This window comes from Alligator mississippiensis, chromosome 3, assembly GCF_030867095.1.
Source record: "Alligator mississippiensis isolate rAllMis1 chromosome 3, rAllMis1, whole genome shotgun sequence".
NCBI lineage: Eukaryota > Metazoa > Chordata > Crocodylia > Alligatoridae > Alligator > Alligator mississippiensis.
This window is the reverse complement of record NC_081826.1, coordinates 49,137,644-49,151,689: the sequence shown is the minus strand read 5'-3', so window position 1 is coordinate 49,151,689 and position 14,046 is coordinate 49,137,644.

Here is a 14,046-nt window from a genome sequence, read left to right as displayed (position 1 = left end):
TTTATGTGCTTGCTGGTTGAGGTTCTTTCAGAAAAAGTGCAGCTTTAATAGGAACTGCAGAGAAGACATGACCGTTTGATAAACTGAGATAGGGATAGTATTTCATAAAGAAAAGATGGAAAAATGTGCACAGATTTGATTGGGAGAAGAAAATGAGCAACACATCATGAATTGTGGCAAAGAGGTTGATCCTGTAGATATGATGGCAGTAGCTTAACTAGGGGTGTGTGAGAAGGGCATCTACCTTGAGTGTCAAGTTAGGATGGGTGCCAGAATTACTTAGCACCCCTGCGGAGTCCACACCCCAGCAGCATTGCCATGTTTGGAAGTCTAAAAAGTTTCTGGCTGCTGTTGTTTTAAGAGCAATAGAGCTAGGGTGGGCAGAACACACACAATAGCAGCAGCTCAGCCGGGACTATTTTGGAGTCCCAGCATGGAAACTCTGCTGGAGCGTGGACTCTGCAGGGGTAGGAGACATTTGAAGCACGTGTCTAGGGTAGCCTAATTCAGCATTTGAGATTGCTGTTCACTGCATGAGTAAGGCTGCTGCCTTCCCTCACTCTCAGGACCTGTGCCACCCCTCTCCTACCCTGCTTTCCTGCAGGGTTTGCCTTAGGTGCCAACTTGACTTGTTACGCCACTGTACAGCAGAACACTTTCATCCAAATCTAAGTGAGGGATAATTGCATAGAGCTTTGAAGGAAAGTCAAAGAAGTTAAATTTTCATTTTAGTGCACAAGTCTTGAAAACCATGAAATAACCCATGTCTGTTTCACAGAGGCAAATTTCTGAAGAGGAGTCTACTCCACAAGAGGAGACTGGACATGCTCCAGCAAGAGTAGATATTAGCACAAACTTGAGCAGGCATGGCTACGGGTTCACTGGATTCATGTAATTCAAAATCCTCCAAAGGGAAGAATAGGTAAGGCACGTTTCTAACATCAACTCAGCACTTGCTGACAGGCATACTGTAGGAGAATCTTTGCTCTTGAAGACATCTAACTAAGTATTCTCCCAATTCTTTTCTTTTTTAGTGTGGTTTCAGTTGAGTGACACCTTTAACTCAGGCTTTGCTTGCTTAATCATACCCTGTGGGTATGAAAACAATGTTTTTTTAATGATGTAGTCCATAACATATGGGCAGCCTCTGCACTGGATTTCAGTTTCCTACTGAGAGTTCACTTCATTCTTTGCAGCTTCCCGTGTCTCACTTCATTGAATATTTAAAGATTTTCTTTTTAATGGTCTTTCAATAATCCCTTAGGATCTGTGGATCAAGAACTCTTTCTGCCTATGACCAGAGTTTACATCCTTATGCTCTAGTGGGTACCTAATTCTCCCAGTACTTTGATAACAATTCTCAAGAGATTTCATTATAAAATTTTATTTATATAAAGGAAAGAGTCATAGGAACTAGGAGGACCTGTATCTAAATTAGCTTACATACATGTGCTATTTGTTAATTAAGGCACAACATTTTCAATTAAAAACATTTCAAGGCAAACTGGCTAAAACTAGAGGAAAAAAATCCCCACATTCATTTGAAGAAAACTAGTGGAGCAGTTACCAAGTCATAAGCAAAAGAGACTAAAATATATTGGGCTTCTAACGAAAGCATATTTCAAAAATACTAAATTCTATTTTCAACTGCACAATCAATCATTTAAATAGTACCTATTATGTAGGAAAAGAATGGAGCCTTGGTCTTCAAGACCATGCAAGGTGAATGGTTTCAAAGAATAAATCCCAAAGGATTCATGCCTCTGCAGCATCCATTTCCTATTTCCACCACTCATTGGTTTTAGAACATTTTCAATATGCCTTAGTTTATAAAAGGTTCATAAGAGGTTAATGGGTGTTCTCACTAGTAGAACCTATTTAAGAGTGGGTGAATTCTTATCCTCAATCCTTACAAAGAGTCACAGTAGCTAAAATGGAAAAGAACTACCACGTCATTATGACTGTCCTTGGCAAATCTTTCTTATTTATTGTCAAGGCCACTGCCATATAAACCTCTAAATAGTATACTATAAGATAGACTACAAATAATATTAGTTAATATTTATGTGCAGTGTATGCCCACAAAACACTACATATCTAAAATGGTACATATTAACAATTCTGTGCCTGCTTTCCAATTTTTAGCTTGAATCTGCATGATGAATGATCTCTACTCTGTTTCACAGTGAGCTGAATTTGCTCTAAGAAACTCGCTTGAAAGCAGGCTGTGATTATAAGGTGTTTTATTAGAAATGGCTATTTCTAATAAAATAATAATTAAAGAATTGTAATAAAATAGAAATAAAATACAAATGAAATTAGGGCTCTTTGATACAGTGTGGCAGAAATTTCCAAGATGATGTACCCAGTAATCTTGATGTTTTATTTATGTCTGTGTTGGATATGCAAATCTCCTAATGCATGTGGACAAGATGCATGGGTTCTTTAGTAAAGAGAGAATGGCCTGTATTTGTGAATGTACCGAGGTAGATGCTAATGAAAATAGACCTGCCTCTTGGGTATCTTGCCCCACAGCCTTTCCACGCTGTCGAAGCTCCTTGAGAGCGGGAAGATGTCAGCCATATGTAGTTAGATTCCTCTGTAAAACCTATTGGACAAAAATAAATGAATTGTTGTGGGCCATTAGAGGACCTGGGATGTCCACTAGTGTAGAGGTCAGGACAGCAATACGAAGCCTCTGTGAAATTGCCACTGGCTTCATCAGGCCCAGTGATACCAACTTCTAAGGGAATGGAGAAAATGTTGGAAAGTTAAAAGGGTGCTGATGTGTGTATGATAAATTAATCAATTACCAGTAGATGGCGCTCGAGAATACATAGCCTAGTTCTTGAATTTTGTAGAACCCTTAAACTTAAGCTGCAAATGGCTTTCTCTACTTGCTGTTTATATCAGCATATAACATAGAACAGAGTTTGTAAAATGTGGAGAGTCAGGTCTTTAGTTTTTAGTCAAAGGCAGTCAGATCAAAACAGCCAGAACACCCACTGGGTTGGAGTAAGCAAGCTGTCCAGGACTATGCTTGAAATTGGGAAGGGGTAAAAGAGGACTCAAGACCTTTTGGCAGAAAGTAATGCTGTATTTTAGCCAATATTTTTTGAAATACCTGGATCATTACTTCAGAGACATCATTATAAACTATGTGTATTAGAAAACTGGGGCTAGCGGAAAATTTTCCACATGATTTTTTTCCCCAGTAGAAAATGTCTGTCAATCAAAACTTAATCTTTCCATGAAATGCTGTTACCAGTTTTGATTGGAAAAGATTTCTTGGGTTTAGGATGGAATTTCTGATGCTAGCCAGAGATAGAATCTTAGAAAAGTAGGGCTGGAAGGGTCCTTAGAAGGCCATCTAGTCTAGGCATTGGCAACATACTGCCCATGAGCTGAGTCCAGCCCATGGAACCACTGGATTTGACTTGCAGAGACAGAGGGCTTTGCTTGTTCCTGTAATTGTGCTGGAGCCAAGCATAAGAACCTAAGAACTGCCATTTACAGGGTCAGACCATAGATCCATTTTGCCCCAGTATCCTGTGTTGCACAGTGGCAGAAAGTATCAAGGAGTTGTGTTAGGGCCAGGCAGCTGCATGTTGCATATGCACTGCTGTTTCTTCCCCCAGTGTACCATTCCCTGGCTGTGGTATAAGCACAGCTTTTAGCTGGAAGGGAGCTACACTGCAGCTGGGAGGTGCAGGGCAGAGAGAAGTGGCAGCAGTGAGGACACAGCTTCTACTTTCCCAGCTCTCCCTGCCAGCTGGAAGCTACACCTGTACTATAGCTAGGGAGTCAGGGAAAGGGGTAGGGAAAGTGGTGGCTGTGCAGGTGCAGCTCTCAACTGCTTCACTCTGGAGCAGGTGCAGGCAAAGCCCCCTGCCACTGATGCAGTGCTGAAGCCACCCACCCCATGTTGGACCAGAGATCGGTTGTTTTAGCTTGCCAGTTCTTAAAGGTTGTTGACCACTGATTTAGTTTGCTAACTTTAGGCAGGTCATCCCTGTTTAAACTGTACCACTCGAGTGTCTGTCTAACTTGGGATTTAAAATTTCCAAGGATGGAGATTCTGCAGTCTCTCTAGGCAGCTTGGCCACTCTCATATGCTAGGGACAGACATTCAAAAAGCCTGAGTCTGAATTGATTCAATCTTTGCAGATTAGTCTAACCTGGCTAGGCTAAGTCAGTTTGTAACCAGACAGACATCCCAGACATGCAGGCACATATCTGCAATGGTTCAGGCTAGAAGCTGGGGGGCACTAGACCAGCCCTCCCTTCCCTTCTACAGAACTGAGCTGGGGGGGGGGGAGGGGGACATGGCCAGGCCCCAGCAGGATGCTCTGATTAGCCCAGCAGGGAATTGATAACAGTGTTTATCACCCCATTAAGAAAACAACACAGGGAAATTATGAGCTACCTGTTGATTCTGCCTTTGCCCGCTTGCTAGACCATAGCCAGCATGTGGTCTGCTAGTTAATACACAGACACCTCTTAGCAAGGCAAAGGGGAGGGGGGAATTTCTGCTTAGCAGGGAGTAGTGAGGGGTAGAGGGGAGAGCAGCCTGCAGTCTCTGCTGGAGCTGCAGCCAGGGAGCAGAGGGGAGGGGCCAGCTCTGCTGTGGAGCAGAGAGTCCCATGCTTGGGGTGTCTAGTTTAACTTAAACCAGTGAGGGGTTTGGGATAGACATTGCATAAACTGGTTTGCCCCAAATCATTTAAGTCTGATACTACATTCAACCAAGTTTATCTCAAACTGGTTTCAGCCATTTTCAAACTGGTTTATGTGCATTAAACTTATGTTCTGTTACAGGTTTAAACCAGTTTCTGATCAACTGAACTGGTTTATATGTTATGTCTGTCCCTTGCCATAGTGAGAGAGTTTTTCCTAATCTCAAACCTAATTTTCCCATTGCTATAATTTAAGACATCAAGAAATGTCTCCTTGTCCTATCTCCTATAGACCGACAGAACTATACCGACAGGCTTCCTTGGCTGACCAGAGAAATCCAGGGCAGCCTATGGGCCAAAAGGGGGGCACATAAAAAGTGGAAACAGGGAGAGATCACCAAAGAGGAGTATACCTCCTCTGCTCGTGCTTGTAGGGAGGCAGTTAGACGGGCCAAAGCTACCATGGAGCTGAGGATGGCATCCCAAGTAAAGGATAACAAGAAATTGTTTTTTAGATATATAGGGAGTAAAAGGAAGGCCCAGGGAGGAATAGGACCCCTACTAAATGGGCAGAAGTAATTGGTGGCGGACAGGGGGGACAAAGCTGAACTCCTCAACGAGTTCTTTGCCTCAGTGTTCCTAAGAGAGGGGCAAGACAAGGCTCTCACTGGGTTGGCAGAGAGGCAGCAGCAAGACACCAGATTACTATGCGTAGACCTTGAGATGGTGCAAAGTCACTTGGAGGAACTGGATGCCTTTAAGTCGGCAGGCCCGGACGTGCTTTATCCGAGGGTACTGAAGGCACTGGCCAACGTCATTGCAGAGCCACTGGCGGGAATATTTGAATGCTCGTGGTGCACGGGCCGAGTCCTGGAGGACTGGAAAAGGGCCAATGTGGTCCCCATTTTCAAGAAGGGGAGGAAGGAGGACCCAGGCAACTATAGGCCAGTCAGTCTCACCTCCATCCTTGGCAAAGTTTTTGAAAAAATTATTAAGGCTCACATTTGCGAGAGCCTGGCAGGACAAATTATGCTAAGGGGAAACCAGCACGGGATTGTAGCAGGCAGATCATGCCTGACTAATCTAGTCTCTTTTTATGACCAGGTTACGAAACGCCTGGACACAGGAGTAGGGGTGGATGTCATATACTTAGACTTCAAGAAGGCCTTTGATACGATATCCCACCCCATACTGGTGAACAAGTTAAGAGGCTGTGACTTGGATGACTACACAGTCTGGTGGGTGGCGAATTGGCTGGAGGGTCGCACCCAGAGAGTCGTGGTGGATGGGTTGGTTTCGACCTGGAAGGGTGTGGGCAGTGGGGTCCCGCAGAGCTCGGTCCTTGGACCAATACTCTTTAATGTCTTCATCAGCGACTTGGACGAGGGAGTGAAGTGTACTCTGTCCAAGTTTGCGGATGACACATAACTATGGGGAGAATTGGACACGCGGGAGGGCAGGGAGCAGCTGCAAGCAGACCTGGACAAGTTGGACAAGTGGGCAGAAAACAACCGAATGCAATTCAAAAAGGAGAAATGCAAAGTGCTGCACCTAGGGAGGAAAAATGTCCAGCATACCTACTGCCTAGGAAATGACCTGCTGGGTGGCACGGAAGTGGAAAGGGATCTTGGAGTCCTAGTGGACTCCAAGATGAACATGAGTTTGCAGTGTGACGAAGCCATCAGAAAAGCTAATGGCACTTTATCGTGCATCAGCAGATGCATGATGAATAGATCCAAAGAGGTGACACTTCCCCTCTATCGGGCACTGGTCAGACTGCAGTTGGAGTACTGCGTGCAATTCTGGGCACCGCACTTCAAGAGGGATGCGGATAACCTGGAGAGGGTCCAGAGAAGGGCCACTCGTATGGTTAAGGGCCTACAGACCAAGCCCTACGAGGAGAGACTAGAGAACCTGGACCTTTTCAGCCTCCACAAGAGAAGGTTGAGAGGCGACCTTGTGACTGCCTACAAGTTCATCACGGGGACACAGAAGGGAATTGATGAGGTTTTATTCACCAAGGCGCCCCCGGGGGTTACAAGGAATAATGGCCACAAGCTAGCAGAGAGCAGATTTAGATTGGACATTAGGAAGAACTTCTTCACAGTTCGAGTGGCCAAGGTCTGGAACGGGCTCCCAAGGGAGGTGGTGCTCTCCCCTACCCTGGGGGTCTTCAAGAGGAGGTTGGATATGCATCTAGCTGGGGTCATCTAGACCCAGCACTCTTTCCTGCCTATGCAGGGGGTCGGACTTGATGATCTATTGAGGTCCCTTCCGACCCTAACATCTATGAATCTATGAATAAGAACAGTCCACCTCCATCCTCTTTACAGAGATGGATTCTACGGGTGCCTATACATGTGCAGAGCGGCTGCTTTTGCATGCTGTAATTGCAACGTATTGGAGCAGACTCAATTAATCACGAATAATTATCACACTCCAGCAGACTCCAGCATCATGTGTATCAGTGTTCTTGTGATGAAAAATGGCGGTGCTGGTGCTTTAACTAAAGCGTGTTCTATGAGCTTTAGTTAAAGTACCCCCACTGCCATTTTTCAGTGTGGGGGCTCTGATACACATTATGTTCTATGCGCTTTAATTACAGTGGCTCTCGAGCTACTCTAATTAACACCCCTCCCCCCCCCCCCCACACACACACATACACACCTCCTGGAGCATGTTTATAAACTCCCTATAGGGCTGAGATATGTGAGACCAAGTTGCAAGTGCCTGGTTTGAATTGTGATTTCTTGCATGCCAGTTGAAAACTCAAACTACTGGGCTGTTTTCATGCCAGTCTTTTAAGTTGGGTGGCAAAATTTTGATGAAAGGTTCCTAAGCCCTCATGCTATCATATAACTTCATTTGCTAGATCAGGGATGACAAAGATTGCGCCTATAGAGCCACATCACCCAGCCCCTGGTCCTAGTCCTGGCCCTGCACAGAGCCAGTCTAGGCCCCCCACATGTTAGATCCAGCACCCACAGAGCCCTCTCTAGCTAGCCCAATACTGCGCCACACATGGCCCACACTTAGGCTTATCTGGGACATGAGCTACATGTGGTACCTGCTCCAGCTGGTCTGGGGAGAGCACTGTATGCAACAAGGATCCTGGAGTGGATGTTGCATGCAGTTCAGTCTTGGACCAGCCAAACTGGGTGCTGGATTCAGCATGCAAAGTGGGGTGGCCTCTGTGGGTCACCAGCATGATGGATCTGGTACCTGTTCTGATCTGTTTGGGACTATGCCACATGTAGCACTAACTCTGGCCAGTCTTGGACCGTGCTGTACGGGGCATCTTCCCTGAACCAGCTGAAGCGGGAACCACATACAGCTCTTGTCCCAAACCAGGCAGAGTGAGTGCCAGATGCTGCACAGCCTTGGACTGGCTGGAGTGAGTGCTGCAGGCACTGGATTTGGCATGGGGTGGGGGAAGTTGTCTGGACTTGATCTGACCCATGGGGCTGGCCTTTTGCCATTATCCAGTCTGTGGGGCCAGATGAGTATAACTCCTGCACTAGAGGTATAATGGGAATAAGTATGTACATTCTTGTGGTGTAAACAGCACAGATGACAGACAGAAACGATACTAGACTACTGGTTTATCCTGGTAGAGCTGTTTTTATCCAGTGCTCTATGCTCTCCAAGCATACATTTGCAAGATGCTATACTGTTCTATTTTCCAGTAAAGAACAATAGTAGTTTCTTTGCCAAAGGCTTCACTCACTGTGAAATTAATAATAATAGTTCTGCATTTGGTTCTTTACAGATAAATGCTCCAGCCCTTTAATCTATGAGCCTTGCTAATTTTTTGGAAAGATATTTCTTTTTTTTTGCTTATAAATGGTTCAGGGATAGCCAATGTAAGTATAAAGGAGTCCAAGTTTAAACAAAAAGGGTAAAAATATAAAAATAAAGAGAGTATCCATCTATCTCAGATGCATATCCAAAGAGAGAAAATGTATAAATTACCAGATGTTATTTTCAAAACTTTACATTCTCCACCCTTAAAATGAATCCCAAATTGTTCCTTTGTCAAAGAAAATAATATTGAGTTTGCTATATGTTAATTGTTCCCCTTTATTTTAAGGTTAAAGGTACAAAACGCAGTGTATTAATATTTAGTCTGCAGTCGACAAGCTTCCTCAGAACTAGGGGTTGAGAACATCTGAGGCCTCAGCCACCAGAGAAGGACAAATAGCTGATCATCCAGATTCACAGGATATTGTTGTTTAGTGTTCCTGTTATTTAAAAGTGATTCAGATGAGCAACTGCAAATATGATTCAGTCTAGTTAACAGGCTACCCACACCTTCAGTGCCCCCCCCCCCCCGATGATATTTACCATGTTTTGGTCAACAGGCTTCTTTAACTTTTTGAAGGCTTTTATCGATAAAACCAAACAGTTGAGTATGGGAATTGCAAAGGAGACTGCCTACATCAGCATAAAACAGGGTTATTGCAATCCATATAGTAACTCTTTAAAAACCTTTTGAAAATTTTTTTGGAGAGAGAAACAACTCTTGGGGGCCTCGTCCGAAACCCATTGCCTCCCTGTTAACTTTGATGGGTTTTGGATCAGGCCCAGCGTCTCTAAGCTCAAAACCACTCTAAGCTCCACCTAAAAAAATTGTATTTCAGCTATGTGGAAACAAGACAGACAGCTGAGTGAGGCTAAGAAGTGCATCTAACGCACACTGTATCCCAGTGTTCCAGTTCATATTTCATTTTAATGTATTTTGAATAATCCTCTCCAGTTGTTTTGCAACTTTGCCTTGATCGCCTTCTGCAATATCTATTATAACCCTGAAGAATTTCTGCTGAGTATTTGAAGAGGTTATATGGCTGCTACCTCAAGCCAGGAAAAAAACAGATTTTGTTCAGTGTTCATTTGGTTTGCCTTGAAATAGAGTAAGAAAAGCAGGGAAATGGAAGAAATGAGCAATATTGGAATAAGTTTCCTTCTCAGTCTACATAAGATACACAATTATGATGGACATTTCTCATGATTTTCCTTCTTTAATAATAACAGTTTGTCTTTTGAAATGGACAGATAGTTTGAGAATCAGGCTGACCTACTTTAAATTTCTTATGATTTGATGTGGCTTAAAAGAAAACCACCATATAGCCATTTAATGCCTGATCCTTCCCCTTATACCAGACTATATTATGAGTAGCTCTGGTGTAGTCTGTGGAGTTACATCAGTCTTAAACAGGCATAAAGGAGAGGAGACTCAAGCTTCTACAGCTGTGAAATGGAAAAACCTGTCAATTTTATCTAAAGGCAAAAAGCTGATAGCTATCAGGAACTGCAAGATTTTCCTTATGCTTCCTTATACTTCAGAAACTAGAATTTTGAAAATACTGAAGTTAGCTAATGGCAAATCCTATTTACCTAAGGCAATTATTAGCGTGCTTGGGTACCCAAAGATGCAGAGGCAAAATAGCTATTCTTCTTGCCAAGGGATTAAGAAGTGGCAGATAAGATTGTGAAATAACAGGATCTCAATGAGAGAAAGGGTAAGAGGGTCAGTGTCATAGGAGCAGTGATGTTTGGCGCTAAAGTCAAATCTTCAGCATTAAGGGCATTTATACACATACCTTTTCGTCCCGCAACACGCTGGAGATCCTACAGCTCAGAGCAGACTCGATTAATGGAGTCTGTTCTGCATGCGAGCTGACACACACTGCTGTGTCACATGCAGTTATATAAGCATTGAAATGTGTGTCAGCATGCAGAAAATGGTGGCGATGCACTTTTGAACTAAAACACCTTTGAAGCGTTTTAGTTCAAAATTACACCACCACCATTTTCTCAGCGCTGATGTGCATTTTGCCAGTTTTGGGGATCTATTTCCAGTGGTCCATAGACTATATGTGGGTCTAGGCAACTAGTACACTTCTTTTGTATCTTCAGCTGAAAAATAGGCATAATGTGTTTCTTGAGAAGCTACTCAAATACTAAATTTATTCGTGGAGAGAATGAGGTTCAGATTTGATTTATACTATATCTCCATCCAAGTAGATAATGAAAAGGTTGCCAGATCTGACTGTGTGAATCTCTATGCTCTCATAAGAGTTCATCTTATACTGAAAAATTAGAGTGAAAACAGAAGGGGGTTTCACGCAGCCAGCCACTCCCTCCTCATCCCCCACTGGCTCCCCAGAGACAAGCAATCAGCATAAAGCCTAGGTACCACTTGTGTCCTACTTGCATCCTATATTGAAGTTTTAAGTGAAACATAAAAGTCATTGTCTCTGTTGTGGTCCCTTGCACAGAAATAGAATGAACTCTCTATATATATATGTATCTCTGCTCCTAATGAAGTCAACAGTAAAACTCCCCCCACTTCAATAGGCCTGGAACAAGCATTTTATCACCAGCCTCTTTCAAAGTGGGATCCATTCCCATCACTGGGCAGAATGCCTGGAAAATTCTACCATGCTGATCACACATGGATCTTTCTCTTCACTGCTTTCCGTATGTGTTTATATCTTCAGAAAGGTCAGAAATCAGCTCCTTGTCTGCCCTATTACTTAATCCTTCATATGGGCTTTCTATAGGTTAAAACATCATAGATTCATAGATTCATAGAATCTATGAATCTATGAATAATTAAAATATGTAAGCAGTTCTGGTAGACCCAAATTAAAACTAAGATCTAGATACCTGTGAACATAATCCCATGCTTTTAAAAAAAGAAACAAAAGTTGTAACTCAAGAATTACAATGGCATGTGTAATAAACCGTGGTACAGCTTTCTGCCGAATGCGGAAGCATAGATGGGTTTGTGCGTGTATCCAGGTTTCTTGAAAATACTACTATAATTTTGAATATAAATCTCCCTATGACAGCAACTATGGAAATTATAAAATCTTCATTCAATATAATTTTCTTCCAATGAACTGTATGAACCAAGGAAAACTTGGAGTCTGATTTACTGCCTAAGCTCTACTTTTCCTCTTTGAAGTGTCAGAGGAAAAAAAAACATGGAAAAAATGAAGTGTAGAGATGGTTGTGAATGTAGGACAGACAAGAAGCTATAAAATTAGGTTTTGAGATGAAAAAAATGTTTCATCACAAGGAAAGAGGAACAGTATGTTCAAATAATCTGAGCTAAGATTTCTCTGATCTTGCAGATAGTTTAAACAAATGTGAAGCTATTTTGAGATGGCTCAACGGCTTTATTTCAGTTTAAAAGAATTTACTCATTTGTATTTATAAACAAGTAAATACAAAATGATGCATTTTGAAGTCAATGACAAGGTCCTATTTGACTTTGGTGCAGGATTATGGCCTGAAGTTTAGTCCTATTACCAACATTGTGGGCACAGCTATACAAGATGTTTACTGTGGAATTGCCTAATTAGGCCCTCAGTAAAACATCAGTCCCTACATGTGTGGCACTATTAGGCTGCAGTAAACTGATAAACACTGCTGTAGAACATAAGCTAGCCCCACACCAAAGCACCCTTGTGCTCCAGCCAGCCTCTCTGTAGCACATTGAGACTGGTTGGAGCAGCCCTGGGCAGGCAGGCTGATCCCCAGGCCCCAGCTCAACATGCTGTGGTCCTGGGTGCTTGTGTAAACTCTGCATCTGGGAGCAATAAACTCCAGTGCAAATGGCGCTGGAGTTTATTGGATCAAATTCATTTCACATGTTGACAAGGTTCTTTGGGTGAATCCAATAACTTGTATTAGATCAGCTCAAGTAGCTGGAAAAATTGGGCACAAACACCCTTCATCAGGCTGAGGAAGCATCTGCAGATGGTCTGTGCTCTTCCTGGATTTTAACTGACTTTTTTGCATACATACTGGTCTGTGGCTGCTTTACCACTTCATCCAGACCATCTGCAGTTGGTCTAATAAAAGATACTGGATTTACCCAAAGAATCTTGTCTGCCTATGTCCTTAGACCAACATGGCTATAACCTACACCCCTTTCATGTACTGAAGTGCTCTGTGAGTGCTCTTTTACCCCTAAGGAACTGTAGTGCAGCTTACTCAGCATCCTTAGCACAAACAGAAAATTATGGCGCTGCTCCCCAGGCTTCCCTTCTTGGCAATCCCTGGCCCCAACAGCCTTTCTTGCCTTGCCCTGCAGCCCCTTCATGGCACTTAAAAATGCTGGATAACAGGGAGCCAAGGTGAAACCATTCTTTTTAGAAGTGCCAGGGCACAGGGACCTGGGGATGGGGGAGAAGCTTTCTGATCCTAGTGCCCTGGGACTTCTAGAAGTCATGTGTGGGTTGTCTCAGAGTGGGCCAAAAATCAGCTGATTATCAGACCCTCCCTGACATTCCCGGGCATTGAACCCATGTGGGACTGTCAGACATGGCCCTAACAACCTGGGTTATTAAACTGGATCCAAGACCGTTGGGACTGGTTCAACCATCAGTTGATTGCCACACCTGGATTTGACAGCCCCAGCTCTGGAACCTGCATGTGGCTGGAGGCAGCTCTGAGTCCAGGGCAGAGACGCCTGCTGTGTGATTTGTAGAATCAGGTTGGGTGAAGCTCATCAATGGCGTGACTGGGACCAGAGGAATTTTGTGTTGCATCCCAACCATTGCACCTCCTGCCATGCCTGTCTAGCATGGCAGGGACTCACGATGTTTGGGATGTGACGTAAAATTCTGTCAATCCTAGTTGCGCCTTCATTTTAACATCTATCATGGCTAAAAAGAACAGGTTACTAGGCAGTTAAGGTTCAGAGCATACTTTGCACAATTTAGCAAAAATACACTGCAAGGATGTTGTACTCCCTAAATCAAGAAATTCAAACATGTCGAATATGGAATTGTTCACTCAGGGCATATAGGCAAACTTAACATTTCTCTCTTGTGATGCTACAAGAGAAAAAGTAATCTAATGTGTGTATAAAAATCAGTTTAATCTAATCTGGGGTCATGAACACTATAATATCTTAATCCTAACTGTGACTTTTGCATGATGCACTACAAGGAAAAGTGACACACTGAAAGGACAAACTAAAAAAAATATTACCATAAATACTAAAAATGTGTAAGGGTGATCACTGCATGGGGGGGTTGCATGGTGGCAGCACTTGGAAAAGGTGAGTCTTACAGTGAGGGCATGAGGGCCTCTGATTCCCCACCTCTGTTGGCAGGGGGCTCCAGGAGAGGGGTGGAGGAATGCCTGCTGACAGTCTTCTCCATTCTACATCTCCAAGCAGCGGTAGAGCAGTGAAGTGCTTTTAAATAGTCCCCTATTTAAGCATGTAGTATTTTGGGGCACATCAACTGCTTCTGGGGTGTTTCACTGGGCATTTGCATCTGTACGGCTTGTCCTTTGAACTCTTCAAAAGTGTATGAAACTCTGTCCACACCTTAAATATTGTTTAGGTGTG